The 23,703-nt window shown below is 36.7% G+C and overlaps 1 protein-coding gene and 1 long non-coding RNA gene across 6 annotated transcripts in view; both read left to right on the top strand.

Moving 5' to 3' along the window:
* Window positions 1-23,703, top strand: part of Pde4d (phosphodiesterase 4D) — a 1,139,603-nt gene that overhangs the window by 680,778 nt on the left and 435,122 nt on the right. The window lies entirely within an intron of this gene.
* Window positions 1,943-22,956, top strand: LOC125367632. Of its 2 annotated transcripts, none has more exons than XR_007214111.1 (3): window positions 1,943-1,963; window positions 4,015-4,017; window positions 21,973-22,956. It is a non-coding gene; the product is annotated as an uncharacterized LOC125367632 (long non-coding RNA). The 2 variants fall into 2 exon arrangements; XR_007214112.1 differs by lacking the exon at window positions 1,943-1,963 and adding an exon at window positions 2,014-2,045.

Raw genomic sequence — 23,703 nt, 5'->3', positions numbered from 1 at the left:
AACTAAGAGTCTAGTGGGTACCACTGCTGAATTAGTTTTGATGATGCTTTTAGTGACTACTCTTAAGCCAGTTGGAAGTGCCCTGTGATTGCTAGAAATGTAAAACTCTAAAAAACATAAAGAAAGAAAGGAAAAGGATTCTAGGAAGCAATTTAATGTATACACTTTAATCTGCCTGTCAGCAAGCAAGAATGATTATTTGTCATTTGTGATTTTATTTCAACAACAAAAGATGCAAGAGAACTTGGATGATCTACCCCAATTTAAGCACTCTAACATTATTTCCATTAGGGACCATTTCCACATAATATTAAATTATAAATATAATTATCAGAGTTGTATTGTTTGGTGAAAACAATGCTACAATTAAATATGGGTGACTATGATACCTATAAGGTAAAGCAGATATTTTCATTTGAAAGGAATACTGTATTGATCGCACAACTCTCTTTAAGTTTATAGTGATGATATCAAGTGTATTTTCAAACAGAATATTTAAACTATACCGCTAGAGGCTTTCTTTGATCATGTAAAAAAACGAAGCTAAGAGGCATCTATTTACTGTATAAACACTTATACAAATTCTACTTTTGAAAAACTAAATAAAAATCTTATATAAATTATGAACCATCTGTAATGCTTAGCTAAATTTCTCTCCACAGTTTTAAAACTTCTGAAGTTCTGAAGTTCATCAGGAAAATTAATATAAGTAGACACATACATTTTGGTATTTGATTTTGGCACTCTGGGTATTTTATATATGTCTGTCTTAATTAGGAAGGGGAACATTAAAATAGTGAGACAAAGTATAAAAAGCAAACCAATGCAACAGCAATACTTACAAGACAACATGTTGTAAACTAACTATACAACTTGGGGGGGGGTAATTGGGGAGGAGGAGAGGTGGGAGAAAAACTGACGGAGGGGTAACAAGTTTGACAAGAAATATACTCATTACCTATCATATGAAACTGTAACCCCTCTCTACTTCACCTTGACAATAAAACATTTTAAAAATGATTAGGACATAGTTAATTAGACATATACCAAAAAGTTAAATAAAGTATTTGGCAACTGAAGAAAAGCAATATTTCCTCTTTTCTTTCTCTATGGCTCCTTTCTCAGAATTTTTAAAATTATGATTATGTCAGTGTTCTAGAAAAATATTTCCATTCTTTGTTTTAAACATTTAAGGTGGTGCAGAGCATTTTAGTTATATTTGTGCCTAAGAGTTTCATGCTGCTGAGTTTCTGTCCCTATTCATTAAGATCAATGCCCTCACTACAACTCAATGAAATAATCGATAGTACCATACTATATGGACATGATTACTTACATGCTAATGATCAAGCATATTCAGAGTTCATACAGAATATTGAGTATGTACAAGGTGAGGTCAACTTAGAGATTTTTGGATTTTTAGAACTTTCCATTTAGAGTTGTATGAAGAAAAACTTATTGAAAATTAATGCCAATATCTAGTTTGCATTTCTAACCTTCACATGCTACATGTGTGGGTGACAGTTTTGTAGCTCACATGTTGAAGGTAATAATGAAGAAATGATTCTAATTTGTTGTTTGTTTCCAGGGAGCCATGTCAATATCTCTTATAGAAAAAAATTGAAACACGTGTATTAACAGTAGGATTCAAATAAATACCAGTCATTATGTACTTTTTCACATCTCATCTTATTTGGTCTTGTGTCTTCTTTGGAGATGAATGCATGACAATTGGGTTTCATTAGTATCCCAGAGTTTTACTAGGCAGTTGACAGAATAAATCTTAAAGATATACAGTCAGGTTACTTGTTTTTCAAAAACAAACAAAAAGGGAAACTTTGAATATATATATTTTATATATGTATATATATTTATATATGTATATATGTACATTTATATATGTATATATGCATACATATATACATATATTTATATATAAATATATTTATATTTACATATATTTGTATTTATAAATATATTTATATTTACATATAGGTATATATGTATATATACATATATACATATATGTATATATACATATATACGTATATATTTATACATATACGTATATATATATATATAAAATAAAATCTGATGCTTAGGCCAGATTCCCCATGTAACAGGCCCCAAGTTCCTGTATGTTCTTAACACCACGCTTCACTCCTCTAAAGATTCCCCAATCTTCACTTAAAAAATACTGCTGGTGAGGATGTGTTCCATACCTGCACTGCTCCTAGGACTAGCACATTCCATCCATCCATCCCTGCCATTCTGAGCAGTGAAAGCAGCTGGATCCATGACAGTGACATCTCTAATCACATTCCAACCAGAATGCAAGTTTTATTTTGCTTTCAGTAGTTTGCATGTATCACTGATGTGAAATAAGCATGATACCACACATTAAGAAATAAGGAAAAAACAACTTTTTCCCCCCATTTTTCCTCCTGGCCATCTCTTGAAACATAGCCTGTGTTTGAAGTCTTTCTGATGTTGGCCTTTTTACCAGCATTGTTTAGGCCCAGCCTGTTGTCCAGCTAGAAATTGGCACAATTTTCTGACAGTCGTGTTGGAAAGATTCAGTGCAATGCTTAACACTTTTGTCAAAGCTCCTTTTGTCCTAAGGAGATTGTGAAGCGAAATCTATAGTCTGAACACTCATTGGATCTTTATTTCCTACCAATACCCACACTTTTTTTTTGCCAGTCCTGGGCACTGTCCCTGGCTTCTCTTTGCTCAAGGCTAGCACTCTACCACTTGAGCCACAGCGCCACTCCTGGCCGTTTTCTGTATATGTGGTACTGAGGAATTGAACCCAGGGCTTCATGTATATGAGTCAAGCACTCTGGCCACTAGGCCATATTCCCAGCCCCAATACCCACACTTTTTAACCCCAAGAAGTTCCAAGTGTGGTATATTCATGACCTTTTCCAGGTTCACCTGACAAGGCCCCACTGGCTTTTGTATATAAACTACTCTGACCTTGTAGAAAGAGTGTTCATACTCACTCTAGAAACACCTTCCAAGAACCAGCTAAACTGGTAATGGCCACTGGTTCTTCAGGAAGAGTTAGCCACCACGTTCTTGGGGGCTTTCACAACACTTTGGCCCTATCATGCATTTACTTGATTCAGATATCTGCTTTCCAAAATAATCTTAAAGGATTTGTAAGTATGACTTATTTCTAACTAGTGACCAAATTTTTCACCTTTTAAGAAGCAAGTGTGCTGTTCTATCAATTCCAAACTAGCAAATATCATAATCCCCTGAAGGGGGCAGTAGAGCACACATTGGCCAGCTCCCTCCTTGATGTTTCTTACTCAGGAGTTCTGTGGTGGAGTCCCTAGTCTTGCATTTCAACTAAGTCCTTACTGCATTATATTAACAATTACATTAGTCAAGCTTTCCCACAATGCATGAATCTGTTGACTGACAATAAATAGCTTATTTCTTAGTAAACATCTTAATGGTTTTTGGAGAACATTTATAGGCATTGACTCTGAGAAGCAAACCACATCTGTATTAAGACAGTCTCGTTGTTTGGCCTACTTTCAGTGCATTTCATTACATCAATCCTGGAGGATAAAAAAGTTTTTCTAATTTTGACAGCACAGATTTTTCTAAGACAATAGGAGATTCTATTATAAACCTTTGGGTTTTTACTCTTTGAGTAATGAAAGCAGATGTGTTCTAAACATCTACCATGGGCTTTTTACTTGTTGGTTGGTTGGTTTTTGTTTCTTTTTTGTTTTTCTGCTACTAGGGTTTGAACTAGGGAACTTCAATTGCTCAGCTTAGCTTGTTGAGCTGGCACTCTACCACTTCAGTTGTGCTTCAAAAGGCTGTCTTTTGCTGTTTTGTTTTTTTTGAAGATGGAGTCTTATGGATTCTCTGCCCAGGCTGGCAGAGAATCTCAGCCTGATTAGTTAGGATAATAGGCATGAGTCATCAATACTAAGCCAGTCTCTAAGTTTTTAAACAAATAATAAAATGGATGAATTCTATCAGTAAAAGCAGAGGGTCTTACTCTTGCCCAAATATTCTAAAAACCATTGGCAAAAGTTTCAACTACTGTGATTTTTTTTTTAAATTAGCAAAATCATTTATAAGTGTTTTCAGGCATGCTATTATATACATATAATATGTATATATATGTATGTATGATATTGGCTATTCACTTGTGTTTCGTGAAGTAGTGTGTCAAACAAATCATGTACTACTCCTATCCTAAGAAAATTATTTTAAAAATATAAAAAGCAAGGCTGTTAATGTCTTATTTTTACAACATTGTATTATATGCTTACTTTTTTTTTTGGCCAGTCCTGGGCCTTGGACTCAGGGCCTGAGCACTGTCTCTGGCTTCTTCCCGCTCAAGGCTAGCACTCTGCCACCTGAGCCACAGCGCCCCTTCTGGCCATTTTCTTTATATGTGGAGCTGGGGAATCAAACCGAGAGCTTCATGTGTAGGAGGCAAGCACTCTTGCCACTAGGCCATATTCCCAGCCCTACATTTTTTTTAATAATGTGTGGTTAAAAGCCATAGACTGGAGTCTACTACTGGTAATGTTGACATAGAGAGATAGGCCTAAATTGGATGAGGAACCATGACTAGAGTGAGGTCTGGAAACTGACAGTAATTTTCTATTATCCTCTCATCTTCTAATATGTTCCAAGCACTCTACACTTCGTGTGAGGTCATGACCTTGACAAATGATGCACCAGGCAAAAGACCAACTCGGGAAGGCTACAGCCTCTATCTAGGAGGCAGCTTGTGTTATGCTTGGAAGTATTTATCAAACCTTTTGGCAAGATATTGTTCCTATGACAAAGCATTCAATTGGCCAAATATGCTTTTGAAGATACAAGGCTTAAAGTTAGGAATGAAAGGTACAGAAGTTTAATTAGTTCAGAGGAAGTTATTATAGGCAATACAGAGGGAGACAAAGAAGAAGATGGGTTTGTTGGTGAGTCACAATGTTGAAAGAACAGCTAGTAAATGTTCCATGTTAATGTAGGCCATGACATGACCCTTCCAAGGTCAATGATTTCTCCTTGTCAATATTGACAGGGAACTCATCCTTCTCCCAAGATGCTTTAGGAGTTGGCAAAGCTCTACACCATTGCCGTGATCTTGCTTCTGAAGAGACTCTAGGAAATTCCATTGGATCTGTAATCATTATGTCCGTTTTCCATTGTTTTTAATTCTTGGTATTACCTTTAAGTTATCACCACAGCTACCTTGTGGTGTCATAGTAACTACCTCTTATTTTGTAGTATTTAAGGTGTGGCCCAAACTCCAAAAGTTTCAAATGAGACTCCATTAGCTCAGAGCATCACAAAGACTGTGTTTTTGCTCTATGCCAAAGATTATTTAATCAATGAATGTCACTGTAGATAACATGAAATCTTTGGCTCTCACATCCAATTCTTGTCACAGCATGTTCCTAACTAACTGGTAGCTGCTCAATTAGATGTTTTTGTTCTTATCAAAGGAGGAGACTTCCAATGTGTCCCTGTTTAACTCCATCTTGTTAGATTTGGGTCATTAAGCTCCTTTTATATCCTGATTCTGCCATCCATTCTATCAGCTATTTTTTCTCAGTTTCAATTTGTCTTTTTCTCATGAATAAGAGTGTTAATTCTTTACTCAAGCCACACCCATCTCCCTATTAAGGTTTGCTATTGCTTTTTCAATCTTTCTTAAGCTTTATCATGTATGTGGTGAGATAACCGTAGCTGATTTTATTAGGCCTGGATTTGTGTTTTGGCACACAGCATGTGTTCTTTGATTTGTCCCTTAATCACAAGTTCCATTACATCAGAAACTCTGTTATCTAGGATCTTTTGTTTCCCCAATACAGTTTTGTTTACCTTTAAGTACATGGTTCATATGATTGACTTTCACTGTGGATAGCTGATGGATGACCAATTAAAAAAAGGAGGAGCTAAGAACTTGGTGTTTCCAGTATAACAAAAAGATGTTTGACATATTGTTTTAGAACCTTTATAGCAGGGTGCTGGAGGTTCATGCCTGTCATTCTAGCTACTCAGGAGGCTGAGATCTGAGGAGTAGGAAGACAAATCTGAGAGACTCTTACCTGTAGTTAACCAGCAAAATGCTAGTAGAGCTTTGGCTTAAGTGGTAAAGTACCAGCCTTGAGCAAAAGAGCGAAACAATACCTAGATACTCTGAGTTCAATCCTCAGTACCTAGACACACACACACACACACACACACACACACACACACACACACGCATGCAGACATCCATCCATATAATCTACCCACACATCCACACTCATCCACATCCACACATGAACACACATACATAAACTACTTTTTAGTAAATGCAATACTAATGTGTGAACTACAAAACGGAAAGTTCAAATACAAGAGCTCAAAATGAAAACTTGTTTTATATGTTTTTCTGCCAGTCCTAGGACTTGAACTCAGGGCCTGGGTGATGTTTCTAAGCTTTCATGGTCTAAGCTCATGCTTTACAACTTGAGCCACAGCTAGCTCCATTTCTAGCTTTTTGGTGGATAGTTGAGGTAAGAATCTTATGCAGTTTCCTATCCAGGCTAGTTTTGAACTGAAATTCTCAGGTCTCAGCCTTCTGAGTACCTGGGATTACAGGCATAAACTATCTGCTCCCCAAGAGAAGGCTTTATTTTTCTAGTTTAGAGTTTATTCTTATGTCCTCTTAGCTCTTAATGATTGTATGATAGCTAAATATCTTGTACTTGCTTTTAAAACAAATCAGAATTGATGACTCGGAAGTGGATTATTCAATAAAACTATAGACATACCCCTTGCTACAAATGGTTTTTCTTAATTAACAGAGACAGCAGAATCAAAATATGAAGAATTGGTATACAATTTAGAGACAAATTCATAAAATTATTCCTTTAAACCTGGACAACTTAACTTCTTAGGCATATAACATTTTTGAAAGAATAAAACTCTGTCTTACTTCACTTTGGAATAAAGGTTTGGATACAGGTTTCACTTCATCTCGTTAGGATTCACTTCATGGAGTCTCATCCATTCTAGTCTCTTTCAAATGGTGGGAGGGTAGCTTTCAACAAAACGTATTTTTTTGCCTGTTATAATATATTTTTTTCTTGGTGATTTAAAAAGCAAAGCATACTTCATGAATACAATACTAGGAAAAGCGTGGTGTTTTAAATGCTTTAACAGCATTATATGATTGAAAAATAAAACATGTTTAAAGGGCAATTTAGTACCACCTGATTTTTTTAATAAGATCATGTATTTTCTTATCCTGTATACTTAGAGAACAAAAGATAAATTTATGTCCACACATTCTCTCTCAAGCACGTATTTACACACCACATTAAGCACTGTTCCCATAGAATTGCAGATATATTTAATCTTTACAGTGTTGTCTGTATTTTCTCTTATAAGCTTTTACTTGGCATAAAAGAAATAATTTTAATTAAAAATTTCCCTAAGGTATTGTTTGTAATAGAAAAATAAAGGAAGGAAGAGAGAGCAAGAGAGAGAGAGAAAGGGAGAGAGAGAAGAGAGAGAAAGAAAGAAGGAACAGAAAGAAAGAAAGAAAGAAAGAAAGAAAGAAAGAAAGAAAAAAACAAAGAAAGAAAGAAAAAAGAAAGAGGAAGAAGGAAGGAAGGAAATCAAATGAAGGAAGGAAGGAAGGAAGGAGAGAGGGAGGGAGGGAGGGAAGGAGAGAAGGAGGGAGGGAGGGATCCAATGATGGCATGTCCCTGTAATCTCAATATTTAAAAGGCTCGATGGGGAGATTAAAAGTCTGAACTGTATGAGTTTGAGATGTATAATGAGAGTCTGTGTCAAAAAACATCAGAAAAATAGCAAAAATTGATATAAGCAAAATATTTACCAATAGGAAAATGTTTGCGAGGATGAAAGAGGACAATAAGAAATAAAATTAAGCAACTAGAAAAGATTCACATTGCCATCTTATAAGTTGACTGACATACAGATATCCCGGGATAATAAATAACAAGACAAGGAAACTAATTGGAACTATAATTACTGTATAAAAACTTCTAAGAATTTATGTTTCCCTGATGTTACAATTAAAGAAAAAAACACAAACAACTGAACTGCCAGGAGCTGGTGGCTCACACCTATAACCCTAGCTACTCAGGAGAGTAAGAACTGAGGATTGTTGTTCAAAACCAGCCAAAGCAGGAAAGTTCATGAAACTCTTATCTCCAATTAACCACCAGAAAACCGGAAGTGGCTCTGTGGCTTAAGTGGTAGAGCGTTAGCCTTGAGCTGAAGAGCTCAGGGACAGCACCCAGGCCTAGACAACTGGAAGCGGTGCTGTGGCTCAAAGTAGCAATGCTAGCCTTAAGCAAACAACGTTCAGAGACAGCACCCAGGCCCTGAGTTCCAGCCCTATGACCTACAAACCAAACAAAAAGAACGGACTGGAAGCAGCATATGCTCATTTAAAACTCTTTTCTCAAATTTTGTTATTTTCTAGTGGACTCCCCATGCCTGACCCTGCTTCATGGCTATAGCTATGGTCTGTGAGTATCTGCAGAGAGAGAACTAGAGATTTGCATGCTTAGGAGAAATGTTCTGAGGTTGAGATTCCTTGTCAGCTTTTCATTGTCTCACTGTGATCTGTGTATCTGCCTGGAGCTTATCCTTTGGTGAAGCCTTGTGGTCTGCCTGGCCTGTTTGGGCTCTGTCCTGTACGGGTAAGAAAGCTTATCCCCATGAGTACTTCAGTGCTGTGTGATGCCCATCAAGTTCCACAGTGCAGCACAGGCTGTGGGAGGTAAAGAAATGGCATTTTTGCTGCACCACTTTAAATAAACAACATCATCGGGGATATGGCCTAGTGGTAAAGTGCTCACCTTGTATACATGAAGCCCTGGGTTTGATTCCTCAGCACCATATATATAGAAAAAAGCTGGAAGTGGCTCTGTGGCTCAAGAGGTAGAGTGCTAGCCAAGAGCAAAAAGAAGCCAGGGACAGTGCTCAGGCCCTGAGGCCACGCCCCAGGACTGGCAACAAAAACAAAACAAAAAACATCATCAATATTATTATTTTGGCAACACTGAGGTTTGAACTGAGTCTTGTGCTGTCTCTGAGCTTGCTTTTCAGCTGATATCCTACCACTTGAGCTATGCCTCCAAGTCTACTTTTTGCTGGTTGTTTTGCAAATGGAGTCTCAGACTTTTCTGCTTGAGGTTGGCTTCAAAATGTGATCCTCCAGGTCTCTGCTTCCTGAGTAGCTAGGATTAGTGGTGCGAACCACTGTCACCTGGCTTGCACAACTATCTTCAACAATGCTAAGAAAACTAGAAACGTTTATGACTACAAGAATTTGCATCTGGCTAAAGAGATTGTGTGTGTGTGTGTGTGTGTGTGTGTGTGTGTGTGTGTGTTTTACAAACCAGCTTGTAAAGGTTCAGCAGTTTTCATAGAAGCAGCCTTCTGTCTACTTTCTGTAAGTGACCTTCTATGATGATACTACAAATGAGGTCTTCCAAGACAGAAAGTAGCACCAGCTAATCTTGTAGGAAACTTATTCAGGGAATCAGCCATAAGGGAAATATGAAGTTCTTTCAGAAACTATAGGAAATCTTGTTGTATAAAATTCAAATGGCATCCAGGAACTCTGTCCAGAGTCCAGTTTGTATAAATATTCTAGGAATTCTTTTATGGCTCCAAACTAATACCTGAAAGCTGCATGAATATGTGTTCAATTATCTATCAACAAACATTCATAAGACACATATTTTATCATCAGGAACACACACCCTTGTGCTGATTTTAAAGTTCTACATAGACTAAGCTTCTGCATTTGCATATGTAGCTTTGCATACCTCTTTTTTGTGAGAAGAAGATGGAAGAGAGGGATACAGGAATGTAAACAAATATGTCAGTAAGTGAAGGAAAAAGGGAAATGAGAGAGAGCTAGAGTATACAGGGCATATACTACAGCTGCCAATGGTATTAGCTGGCTTTCATTAAGAAAAAAAATCAACTACCCAAGTTAGAACTAATTTAATTGTCAGTAGATAGGACAGGGGCTAGGTTAGGCCCGATTAACAATTAGTAAAAAGGGTTTGATTCCAAAGCCAAAAACTTTATTTGTACTCTTAGCCTTGTGAATCATAGAAAATCAATGTTGTTCCAGTTCTGACCTTTCTAGAGATAAATTGCAGCTTGTCCGAAACACATCCTTGTGGTATGAGAGGCCTTGGTATGTTGGAGAAGCTCATCTTATGCAAGGCTGTGACTAGGAAAGGCCTCTCAGAGTCCCATCCCAGAGATTACTACCAGGAAATGGCAGGAGGAAATTTCCCTTGCCATAGAATTCTTTGCCTAGAGATTACAATTTGAGAAAACCCAATGTATGAAAATTGCTTCTGACTTTTCCCATCACTCTTGGAAATTGAATGGTCTTCTCAAATTATAGCTCTGGTACATCAAGGGTTACTCTCTTACCCTAAATGAATTAGTTAATGTGCAACAAACACCCGGAAGTAACCCAGGCCTGGGGAAATCACCCTTACCAACCACTTGATGATCATTTATGTCACATAGTGCACAGAGAAGCTCTGTGTGTTTGGCTAGCAACTGTCACTAAGTCTTGAGTTCATAGAGGAATAAAATGCACTACAGATCCAGCAGCATACATAGAGGAGTACTTACTCTGAAACTTGTTTTAAACCCACACTCCAAATAAATATGCTTTTAAATTTATTTTTTCTCACATTTCCACATACTTGGTCTTAGGGCAAGAACAAATATTTAAATAATAACCCTTCAATTGACTATTCCAAGTAAATTTTATGGATTTTCCCCTAAGGAGCTGATTTGATTCCCAGATATACTTCTTATAAACTCTACTTCATTATTTGTACTGTAGTTTTACTTATTTATTTGTTTATTCACTCACTTGTTTGTTTGTCCGTTTGTTTATTATGTATGTATGTATGTATGTATGTATTTAGCTGGTCCTGGGGCTTGAACTTCAGGCCTGGGCACTGTCCTTTGAGCATCTTTTTGCTTAAGACTAGCTTTCTATCACTTGAGCCACAGTTCCACCTCTGGCTTTTTCTGAGTAGTTTACTAGAGATAAGAATTTCATTGACTTTCCTGACCGGACTGGCTTCAAACCTTGAAGGCAGATCTCAGTCTCCTGAGTAACTAGGATTACAGATGTAAGCCACCTTCACCTGGTTTGTAGTTTTATTTTAAATTTGTGAATATTTTAGAATTTCCAAACCTCAATTTCCTTTTCTTTAAGTCTCAAAGAAGACTTGGTCCAATTCATCTAGCACTGCTTTATTATATATCTGCTCCTTATCTGAAATGTAAATTAATGTAATAACCTTTTATGTTGTCAATAAAGGATCAGCTGGTATCATCATTTCTTTTTGTTCAGACAGTCAACATTTTTTTTTTTTTTTTGGCCAGTCCTGGGCCTTGGACTCAGGGCCTGAGCACTGTCCCTGGCTTCTTCCTGCTCAAGGCTAGCACTCTGCCACTTGAGCCACAGCGCCGCTTCTGGCCGTTTTCTATATATGTGGTGCTGGGGAATCGAACCTAGGGCCTCGTGTATCCGAGGCAGGCACTCTTGCCACTAGGCTATATCCCTAGCCCCAGACAGTCAACATTTAACCTTCAATAGTTAACAAGTACTTAAGTGCTTAGTATATCTTAGTATATACTAGATACACATCTACTCTGCATATGCTGAATTATAAGGGCAACAGACTAAAAAAACAGAAATGAGAGGTACTCCTGATTAAATGAAAGGAAGAAAATATAATTGTATATGTGAAGAGGAGGAAAAAAGCATGGGAGATGGCATCAGATCAGCTAACTTTCCAAGAATTAAATGAGGAAGTTATATAATTTGGGGTGCTAGAAGATGAAGAGAGTGTCAGAACATGGAATAGAACCAGAAAATGCAGGGTTTGCATTACTAAGGACAACTTTGGGGCCCTGTGGTTGGTTGGTGAAAAGTGCTTGTATGGTCAACTAAGAAAGCATAACTGTGAGTGAACAGGGAGAGACGAGATTAGTGAAACTGACTGATGGGAGGAGGGGAGGCTGCGTTACATCCAAAGGAGTAAAAAATAAAAATAAAGTAAGCAAAATGATATTGTTAACTCTGCCTCCCTTTTATGCCAGGCCATATCTTACTTTTATACCAGACCATATTCCCACTTTTTAAAAAATATTTTTATTGTTATTATAAAGACAAATCACAGAGAGGTTCTTATTTCATAAGTCAGATTATGAGTATATTTCTTTTTGGACATTGTCACCCTTTCCCTTGCTCTCTCCAAGTTTTTGCCACCCTTCCCCACCCACAAGATGTACAGCTCATTTTCAAAATACTGTCTAGTGAGTACCACTGCTGCATTCATTCACCTTTTGTTCCTCAATTTCTGTACCCTGTCCCCACTTGCCATTTCCACTTTTCTTCTGACTTTTTTACAAGATGCGTCAGGTTTCCCTGACACACATCAGACACACACCTATGTGGAGATCTCTGCTCTTCCCATGAGTATTTCACTTTCTTGACTCTGCACTTCATTATTCCACTCCTTTGGAACTTAATTCCACAAACTTTTAAGCATTCTCGTCTTTCACTATGCTCAGCACTACAGATTATAGATGAATAAGGCATGACTGTAGTCACTGCCCACAAACGGAGCAGGGAGATCTGCAATACATGTGAGTGCTAAAACTGAGACATGGTTTTATGGAACAGGTCGGGCGAGAAGAGTGGATTCATTCTGCCCAGAAAATCCAGTATTTTGGCTTCCAATGCCTTTTTCAATTCTATCTATTTTCTTCTAGATCATTAAATATCCTTCTAACTAATTATTCTCTGTTCAAATGGCTTCCTATCTCACTGGAAGTTCAAATCAAATTCATGCTGTGTCTTGTAAACACCTATGTGATGTGATCACCATTACTCCCTTCAAGAGGCCTGTTCCTGACCTCTTCTCACTCACTCTTCCTGTTGCCTACTCACTTCCTCTACTCATTCTTCATTTTTTTCTTTATATTTTTAACTTATATTCCCAGTGTTGCTAAATCTCCTCCAAGTATCTACCTGGCCAGATAAATCTTGACGTTCAGTTGGCTGCTTATAGATCGCTTCATGGACAATCTTTCCCTGACAGAGTTTCGCCTTCTTTTCTGTCACTGCCAGTCATAGTTTTCTTCATACCTCCTATGACATATGGCATCTATCTTAGTTCATCATTTCTTGACTAGCCTCTTCCCTCAGGAATAGCAAGCTCTAAAGAGGCAGGAGCTTTTGTTTGTCTCTTCAGCGTAGCATCTACACTATCTAGAATGATACCTGGCACTTAGTACATGACTAACAATTACTTGTGAAAGAAAGAGAAAACACAGGGAAGAAGAAAGAGAATGAGAGAGGGATGGGAAAGGGAGGGAAGGAGAGGAAGAAGGAACGAAGATTAGGAGGAAGAAAGAGAGGATAAATTGGGGCTGGGGATATGGCCTAGTGGCAAGAGCGCTTGCCTCGTATACATGAAGCCCTCGGTTCGATTCCCCAGCACCACATATACAGAAAATGGCCAGAAGTGGCGCTGTGGCTCAAGTGGCAGAGTGCTAGCCTTGAGCAAAAAGAAGCCAGGGACAGTTCTCAGGCCCTGAGTCCAAGGCCCAGGACTGGCAAAAAAAAAAAAAAAAAGAGAGGATAAATTGTTATTGACTAGGATATATTGTAAATGTGTATGGAAATGTCATAACTAAACCACCTTACAGAAATAATATATGTGAATAATAATGTTTTTAAGGAAATAAAGGAGGAAGAATTTCAGTGAGGAAGGAAAAACAGAAGGAACTCATAAGTTCTAATACTTATAATTCCATACTAACATCTCTTTAGACAGACGAATCTGGCAACTAGCCTTGAGCCTTTCAAAGACAATATTTGCTGTCTAAAAACTGTAAGGTTGCTCTCTTTATATTTATATAATTTTTTCTTGTTATGAAAAGTGGTACTGATTTTCTGTACATACTATGATATAAAGTTTCTCCTTAAAATATAGATATTTCAGGTTTTAGAAAAAAAACTAGTTTAGAATCTTTTTTTAAAAAATCACAAAATTATAGAAGCAACTGAAGTAAAAGTCATGAAGTGGAAATGTGTATTTGGGACATTCTGAGGCAGGAAAGGTATTGCCTGAACTGAGAGTAACTGGTCTACCGAATTTCTACTTTTCTTCTAGATTTGTTCTAATTCCCACTTTGACCATGAAACTTTCCCTAACCCCTACCCTCCTTGTCATTTCTTGCTTCATTTTTGTAGTTGTTGCTAGACTCTCGTACACCATTGGGGGTTGACTGGTGTTGTTCACTGTAATTTTAAGGGTTTTTTTTCTTCTGTCTTCTTAAATTGATGTACCATCCATCATGAGATGATTATGTCTTGATCTTCCCTGCCCAGCACAGCAGAAAATTAAGCCTATCTTTATATGATTGTTTTCATGGAGAGTCATAAAAAATGGGGTTAAAGAGTGGTCAGACAACAGCCAAGCATGATTATGCTGGTACTTTTTTTATAAAAGAAAATTGAGGGAGAGAAAATACTCTATTGTCTGTTTTGCCACATCTATAACTCATATGTGTATTTATTCAGTCTGGTAAGGGTAATTAGTTATAAGAGTAAAATCATAAGTTAATGGGAGACAACTTCAAGCACATCCAATTGAATGCTTATAAATTCATACCGACTCTCTTTTATAGTAATAAAAATATATACCAGGATAGGAAGCCAATCACAAAATATTAGGCACCTGTTAATAGTAATACAAAAAATAAGTTTCTTCACCAAATGCATTTAGACATCCTAGTTTTCAGAGAAGATCCTTGTTTCTTCGTTTTACTATTTTCAATATGTTAGTTAACATTGTTCTTGAACCAGAAACTTTGAAGGTATAAAATTCCATCAAAAGTAAAAGTTATCGCAGCCCTATCAGGTAAGAACTGCTTTCAGCCATTCTTTACTAGTAAGGAAACCAAAGCTCAGGGTCACAAAGTTAGAAAATGGTTCAAGTGAGTGATCAAGTTTAAATGTTGACCTACTAATCACCAAGGTAGGGTACAAGTAGACAGAACTACAGCAAAATATTCCCAGGGTAAAAAACAAGTCTGAATGGATATAGTGCAAGTTACCACTGGGTTCTTTATAACTAAGTTCGCTTAAACCACCTTTATTGGTGGCCTTTGTGATCATTATACTTAATACAGTTTATGTTGAAATTCTAATATCCTTCTCTTACAAAAAAAGAGGAATTTGAAAAATTAAGCATGTATTTGATACAAGTTCAATGAACTTCTTAAAGAGTTGGTAACATGCAGAAATGCTTTTTCTATAATGATTTTGTTTTTCAATCCTAGAGTTTGAAATTAGGGCCTGGGTGCTATTCCTGAGTCTCTTTGTGCTCAAGGCTAGCACTCTACCACTTGAGCCACAGTGACACTTCCGGCTTTTTCTGTAATTAACCGGAAGTAAGAGTCTCATGGACTTTCCTGCTCCAGATAGCTTCAAGCTACGATCCTCAGAGCTCAGCCTCCTGATTAGCTAGGTTTACATGTGTGAGCCACTGGCACCTGGCAATAATGAATTTCTAATTGCTGTGATATATACTAAATAATGAAAGCTTGTAAGCATTTTTCATTTCTTTATAAACAGTATTGATTGTCCTAAATCAAGATCATCAGTTATTTCTTTTATTTCTGTAAGAACTCTGAAGTTTAAGAATGGGAAGGGTGTTTAGCATCGTGTGAAGAATCCATTCATATTTGAACCTGCAATGACTGTATATGTGTGTTTGTGTGTGTATGTGAGTTTCAATGTAAAATTTTAGTGTTTCTTAGTGAGTACTGGCAAAAGTAGGACATGTGGTCATGCATAGTTTGTAAATACTCTATTAATTCTTTCTTTATCAGACAAATAATTTTTCTATCTAGTGGTTATAATGTGGTATAAATTTGTCAATTCTCACTTTTTATTTTTTGTGGTACCTTGCATGGCCTAGACAAGCAGTTTACCACTGAACCACTTCCCCAGCTTTGGTATAAATCTCTTCATAATAAAAATATAATATAAGCTCTCTGATAGCTAATAAATTTGAGGATTATAATTTTTATTAGTATAGTCCTAGTGTTGGTCATTTTTGACCTACGATATCTTTCTTTGATGGAGTTTTAAGATTATTTTTTAAATTCTACAATCTTTGTTGATCATAAATATTAGAAATACCTTCTGAAGGAAAAGAATGATGAAAAACTACTAGAGTAGTTTTTTATTAACTAAAAATGCTAGAAGTAGGGGCTGGGGATATAGCCTAGTGGCAAGAGTGCCTGCCTCGGAAACACGAGGCCCTAGGTTCGATTCCCCAGCACCACATATACAGAAAACGGCCAGAAGCGGCGCTGTGGCTCAAGTGGCAGAGTGCTAGCCTTGAGCGGGAAGAAGCCAGGGACAGTGCTCAGGCCCTGAGTCCAAGGCCCAGGACTGGCCAAAAAAAAAAAAAAAAAAAAAAAAAAAATGCTAGAAGTACAATATATTGTAAACTAACTGTACTACTGGGTGGGGGGATCAGAGAAGAGGAAAGGTAGGAGACAAATTAGGGAGGGGTATAAAGTTGGACAAGAAATGTACTCACTACCTAATGTATATAACTGTAACCACTCTGCACTTCACCGTGACAATAAAAAATAAATTAAAAAATTAAAAAAATAAAAATACTAGAAGTAGCTTTTAATTGGCAGAAAATTTCCCCTAAAATCTTTTTCGACTTTTGCCTTTTATATTTAAGTTGTTTTCGTAGAATTAAATTCTGTGTGTGATAGGAAAAGGAATTCAATTTTCACATATTTTCCTTATGTATAACCACTTATTTCAGCACTATTGATTGATTAATCCATCATTTCTCACTGACTGATATGGCTTTTTTTTTTTTTACATATATTGAGTTTCTTTTTTTTTCTGTTTCAGGTGAGGATCATTCTTGAGTTTCTTATTGTTGGTCTATTTCTAGGGCTTTTATTTTGGTCCATTTGTGTATTTTTTTCTATCCCTATTAAGTCATATGATCCTAAATTCTGTAGCATTATAATGATCAATATCTAGATCAGAAGTTCTCTCTCCTGACTTGGTTTTTCTTTAGTCATGTCTTAACTATTCTTTATTACCTCCATTAAAATGATTTTTAAATAGCTTATTACTTCTCTTGAATAAACCATCATAATGGCATTGATTGAATTTTTTTGGATCCTCAGATCATCTTTATCTTTTTTTTTTTTTTTGGCCAGTCCTGGGCCTTGAACTCAGGGCCTGAGAACTGTCCCTAGCTTCTTTTTGCTCAAGGCTAGCACTCTGCCACTTGAGCCACAGCGCCACTTCTGGCCGTTTTCTGTATATGTGGTGTTGGGGAATCGAACCCAGGGCCTCATGTATACAAGGCACGCGCTCTTGCCACTAGGCCATATCCCCAGCCCCGTCAGATCATCTTTAAAGAGAAGTAATATATTCAGGAAATTACCTATCTGTCTATACGCATGGCACCTCTCCATTGTATATGTCTCCTTTACTGTTTTACAATAATTTAATAAACTTTGTTATAAAGATCTTTCATTCATTAGCATGCCGTGCATCTCTTGCCAGTATAAAATGACAGTATTCTTCAAAGTTATGTTTTCTAAATGATTACTAAAATTATATCTAAGTCTAATAAATTTTTACATTGCTCACATCAGGAAAATTACTAAACAATTTTGATTTTGTAATGATATTGTAAGTACTCCATGTCAACTATTCTATCATTTATGAAAAATAAAAAAATTTACCTTTTTCCATTGTATTTTGCACAACACATTTTTCCCCACTTAAAAAAATGCATTTATTTCCTTGGTTCACTAATGAGACCAATGTTTCTCGAGCTTTAAAGTATGCACAGCTTGGTGGATTGTATCTACGTGGTCTTGGTTCAGCAGTGGGTCTGGAAGATCCTTGGTGGTGATGAATGCTAGCTAGCTACCCCAGTGTGGGCAGCAATTTCAGTAGACCATGGAAAGAACTTTGGAAACAAATACCCTTTATTTTTTCCAGAAGTTAAAGTGCATATTTCCATATTTCACCCATTAAGTAAGATCTTTGTGGTAAATACTTGGTATCTCCTATCAGTTTTAGCAAGTTCCCTCTTTTCCAGATTTTCCATAATTTTGGCATTAATTGTTGCAGAAATAAAGGACTTCATGCATTTATTGAGTTATATGGGTCTGTGTAGGGTTCTTCTTTAATTTAGTGATATTATAAAGTATTAAAACTCGTGGAGTTGATAGCCTTTCATAATATTCATACACATATATTTACACACACACTGTTCATAGGTAAGTGGTTGTGAATTATACCTGCATGCTATAACTTTGATGTCATGGACACAAAGAGAAACATAATCTTTAGAAAAAGAGAAGCAGAGGACAAAGTTCTCCATTTACTTGTCCTAACTTGGCCCTTCCAGGAGACAAGTTGCCACATGATTCAAAGGGTGGCTGTGAATATTTCTGCAATTTTTAAAGATGGAGGCTTAAGTAATGAATTATTAAATAGCACTGCCTGTTTTTGCTTTTTCTTAAAATTTTATATGATCATACAAAATTACATATGAAGCATTTTATATGACAACTTGGTAAAACATATAAGCCAGACATATATCTCTCTACCCCCATGGATTGTGTTCTGTTTATATTCTGAAGCACCAAGTTTTCTTACAAGTCCAATTCATGATGTAAATGACCAAATATTTTAAAATTTGGTGCTAAGTCTGTGAACTAGAAATCCAATGATGTTTATATTGCTGACGAGAATACCGTGCTTGGAAGTTTCCAAAGTTATATTGTCCAAGTGTGGCAACTTGGCCTCTTAGTCTGTCTCCTACAGAAATGGAATTGATTGGTCCTTAAGTGTTCATTACTCATCTGTGTCAGGTGCTGCCTAGCAATCTGTGCTTAGCTACATCATTTTGAAAATTATGGTTCATTTTCACAGTTTTTATAAGTGAACCTAGAAGGCAACATAACTATTGTACTTTTATATCTCATTTTAAAGAAATTGTACATTCTCCTAGTTTTGTGAATTTATTTTGAATTCATAAATACTGCCATTGTGTATGGATTGGGTCAACGTGTATAAATAAGATTTTTATCAGTTTTAATTCCCAAGTATAGAGGTGCCATAGATTTAAAATGGTGTCATTTGTATGTAATTGTACTATCAATTCACAACAATTTTCTTTTGCTTTTCTTCTACATGTTTACTGTATGTATACATTTTTATGAACCTATAATAGTAATAAATATACACACATATTGCTACTTCTACACCCTTGCATTATAATACAAACACTTTTCAGTTGTCTGATGCAATCTTCACACATACTATTTTCATTGGAATACTCTGGTTTGATAAAGAATATTTGGCTTTATTGGTGCTTGGATTCAGAGCCTTGCAATGTCAGCCAGGTGTTCTACTATTTGAGCCACACTCTAAGCCCTTTCATGCAATTTCTAGGCAAATACTCTACCATACTTCCCAACCCTTTTTTGCTTTTAGTTATTTTTCCAAGGGCTGTTCAGGAGCAGCCTCGGATGGAAAGTCTCTTACCAGTTACATCCCAGGAAGCTTGAGATGGCAAGTGTGCCCACCATAACTGGCTTGTTGATTGAGATGGAGGCCTCACGACATTTTTGCATGAGGAATATGACCTTTCCTAGTTCTTCCTACTGAGTAGCTGGGATTACAGGCCAGTGCCTGTAGCACTAGCACTATTACTGGTGCTAAGAGCTGTTTAAAAAAAAATATATATATATATATACGTATATATATATATATATATTCCATCTTTCTTCCTCATTTACAGCTATAGAAATGATGGTCCTAGAAATAGGTGAAGAAGTTTTCTTCATGTAGCAAATGATTTTTTGAGAAATTGTAGTGAAATTGTTATGTCACGTTCTGCAATTTTATTTAGGTCTCCTTTCACTTTGTAACCAAAAAGATGTTGTTTGTATGAATAGCTCATTTGGTAAGTTATTTTTTGTTACCAGTTATTCAAACTTGCCCTTTCTCTCATTAAGTATTACTCTTACTGGTAAGGATTTACGATTATGATCTATGGTAAAGCAGAAAGAAGCAAAAAATGTCGAAAGTCTTAGGTAGTAGAGTATAGTTTTATTTTCAGTCCTTGTTTCTTCATCTGTGGTACCAACACTGCCTCTGTTGTCCCTCAAGCTGTTTGCCTCATGAAATGAATGATTTTCACCAAAACTGTAATTTCTCCAAGACTCATAGGAAGTGTTACAGAAAAGTTGAGCACTTGAGCTTCTTTTGAAAATTCACAATTTATTATTTACCAGTATTTTTTCTCTATTTTGTGTTCATTGGGCTACATTGCTATTTTTTTATATTCTTAGGCTCATTGCTTTGCTCATTAATTTTTAGCATTTATTTCTAATATAAGGAGTGAATTCTACTGTTTCAATTTTTTTTTTTTTGCCAGTCCTGGGCCTTGAACTCAGGGCCTGAGCACTGTCCCTGGCTTCTTTTTGCTCAAGGCTAGCACTCTGCCACTTGAGCCACAGCGCCACTTCTGGCCATTTTCTGTATACGTGGTGCTGGGGAATCGAACCCAGGGCCTCATGTGTACAAGGCAAGCACTCTTGTCACTAGGCCATATCCCCAGCCCCCTCTACTGTTTTAATTGTAAGTCTAGCATATTTGATACATAATATATAAATACATAAATATAAATACATAAAATATAAATACTGTTATGATTTATTTTCTGACTCTATATTTATTTCCAAAGGATTAATATATTTGTTTTATTATTAATATCTAGCCTTGTTATACTGTCATAAGAGAATGTGTCTATCTTTATAATACATATTCTCTGATACATGCTGAATCTAGCTTTAACTAGAAATATGTTATCATTCAAAACTGCAGGTGTTGTGGTTGATTCCCATAATATAACTCCTTTGAACAATTAACAATTTAACAAAATGAATATTGAAAGTTATTTTGTCTGAGGAGGTTGAGGCTCAAGGGGAGGAGAGTGGATAAATCACAAGAGGAGTGGTGGGCAAATATATTCATAATATTCCATGTGCATTTGTGAAAATGGACCTAAGTAGGTTGAGAGGGTTGCAGATGTGGGGGTTGCATTAGGTCTAGAATGGAGAGTTATGGAAGGAGTGACACTAATCGAGACCATTATACTCATAAAATGACATGTTGAGTTGAAACCCTTTGTACAACTGTTTAAAGACACCCCCCATACCAAGCATATGGTATTATATTTACTGGTGGTTTTAATTTATTGTTTCCTTTGTTCATTCAACGAACATCCATCTACTTCCTGAGCATTTCGCAAATATTTTTTAAAGTTGCTCTATTAGACACTATGTTGGAAATGAATTATACAACTTGGGGGCCAGGGGGATTGGGTGGGGAAAAACTGGGAGAAAATGAGGGAGAGGGTAACATTGCTCAAAAAGGAATGTACTCATTACTTGCCTTACGTAACTGTAACCTCTCTGTCCATCACCTTTATAATAAAAAAGATTTTCACAATATTTTAGTGAAAATGGGAGAAAACCAAATACTAATACATATACATATTGATATTTTGGTCTATGAGAGACTAGGCACACAAGTGGGTCCCATATGTTTAGATTGCCTGTGACATTGTTACCATCTGAATTTGTATGCGTATTCTCTGTGGTGATGATACAGTGACACAATCAGCTAAGGATGTGTTTTTCAGAACATGTCCCTGCATGTGACTGTATTATAAGATATGTAGTAGAGAAATGTGTTTAGTGTCCTGGGTATGTTTGTTTTAGAGCTCTAAATCCTTTTCAAATAAATACATTATGGTAATGAAGAAAATCTTAAGTAATTTTTTTAACCTGTATCCTACACAAGTCTCCAAAGTCCTAACACAATTAAGCACATTTGGTTTGAAAAGGAATATGAAGCGCCATTAATTCAGTGGCGGTACCTCCCACTCCTAGGACCATACCACTGATATGCTCAAGCTGACTTCAAAATCATGAGCCAAGATTAAACTACCTTGAAAATCAGTAAAATGCAGTGGAAGAATTCTGTGACCATGTGTGCCAAAGGTTGTAGAAAGTAATGAGCTTGAGAGAAACTCTACTCTGTTGAGTTTCATTGTACTCTGCAGTTGTCCCTTATAGCCAGCTGTGAATCATGCTACCTAAGTCTCTTAGACTGGCTACATTTATTTACTTCTATTCGTGGGCACATAGCATCACCACACGCCTGTGTATTCATGGTTTCCATGGGAACCTATTTTGTATGTCAACAGTGAGATCACTGCCATCCAACAAACCCATCTCTGGATCTCCACCAATTGTATGAGGTTATCTTCTTTTTTAAAAGTATAAATTTCTAGGAACCTAATTTCCCCTGTACTTTTCCAGAAATGGCCTTAGATGGACGGACCTATTGTAGTTTCATCACTATACCATAATCTGTAAAATTACTCAAGAGCTTCAAAGCATGGAATAACATTCAGAAATATCATGACCTAGCCATATTTGTTCCTACTCTGAAGGACCGTGAATAAAGGGTCTTCTACAATGGCCCTCCTTAAGAAGTGGCACTTCCTAACGCTTTACCTGGGACTATAGGTCTCTTTTGATTTTTTTTTCCCCTAATAGAGAACTCACATGCATTTGAAAGGGAATGAAACAATTGAGAACAGTTCTTCCAAAGTATGCAGATAACAGCAAAAATATAAAATGGTATGGCCTTTTATTTTGGGTCAGTTGTGGGACTTTAACTCGGGGCCTGGATGCTGTCCCTGAGCTCTTTTGCAAGGCTAGCACTATCACTTTGAGCAACAGTGCCACTTCTGGTTTTCTAGTGGTTAATTGGAGATAAGTGTCTCATGGACTTTCCTGCCTGGGCTGGCTTTGAAACATGATCCTCAGATCTCAGCCTCCTGAGTAGCGAGGACTACTGGTATGAGCCACTAGTGCCCAGCTTGGTATGACCTTTTGATCTATTCTAATATACCTCTAGGCCATAAAGGTTTTGCTAGCATGAGAAGTTAGGAATAGGCTGGCACCAAGTTTTAGAGTATCCTTCCCCTTGGAATTTCATCATGCTGTCTTTATCAATGTAAACAAACACAATCATTGCATTATTCCCTCTGGCAAGTTTTACAAGGAAATAACAATACCTTTAAGAATAAAGAAATCATCTAAGTGGAAAAATGATGGTGTTTTCAACTTTCTTAATTGAACTCAAATAATTATCCAAGCCTTATTCATCTCGTTTCCAAAGTAAAGAAAATGTTGCTGTCTTTCTAATATTCATCCCAGGTTTTAATTATGGGAGGTATGTGGAAAGAAGCCTGCTGCTCAGATACCATGCTACCGCTAGGTGACTCTGAGCAAGTCATTCACCTCAGACTTGACTCCTCCATAGGCCGGAGGTGGATGAGTGCAGATCTGTCCTTTTAGGCAGCCATCTGCATCCTTGAGCTCTGTAAGTGATGTCATGAATGTCTGACCACTTTCTTGTTGCTCTGGATTGTAGTCACAGTTGGAATTATATATTGAAGGAGCATAGGAGGCAGAGGCATT

This window comes from Perognathus longimembris, chromosome 19 (genome assembly GCF_023159225.1).
Source record: "Perognathus longimembris pacificus isolate PPM17 chromosome 19, ASM2315922v1, whole genome shotgun sequence".
Taxonomy (NCBI): Eukaryota; Metazoa; Chordata; class Mammalia; order Rodentia; family Heteromyidae; genus Perognathus; species Perognathus longimembris.
Note: the sequence above shows the minus strand (reverse complement) of the source record. Positions and strands in the feature narration are given on the sequence as shown.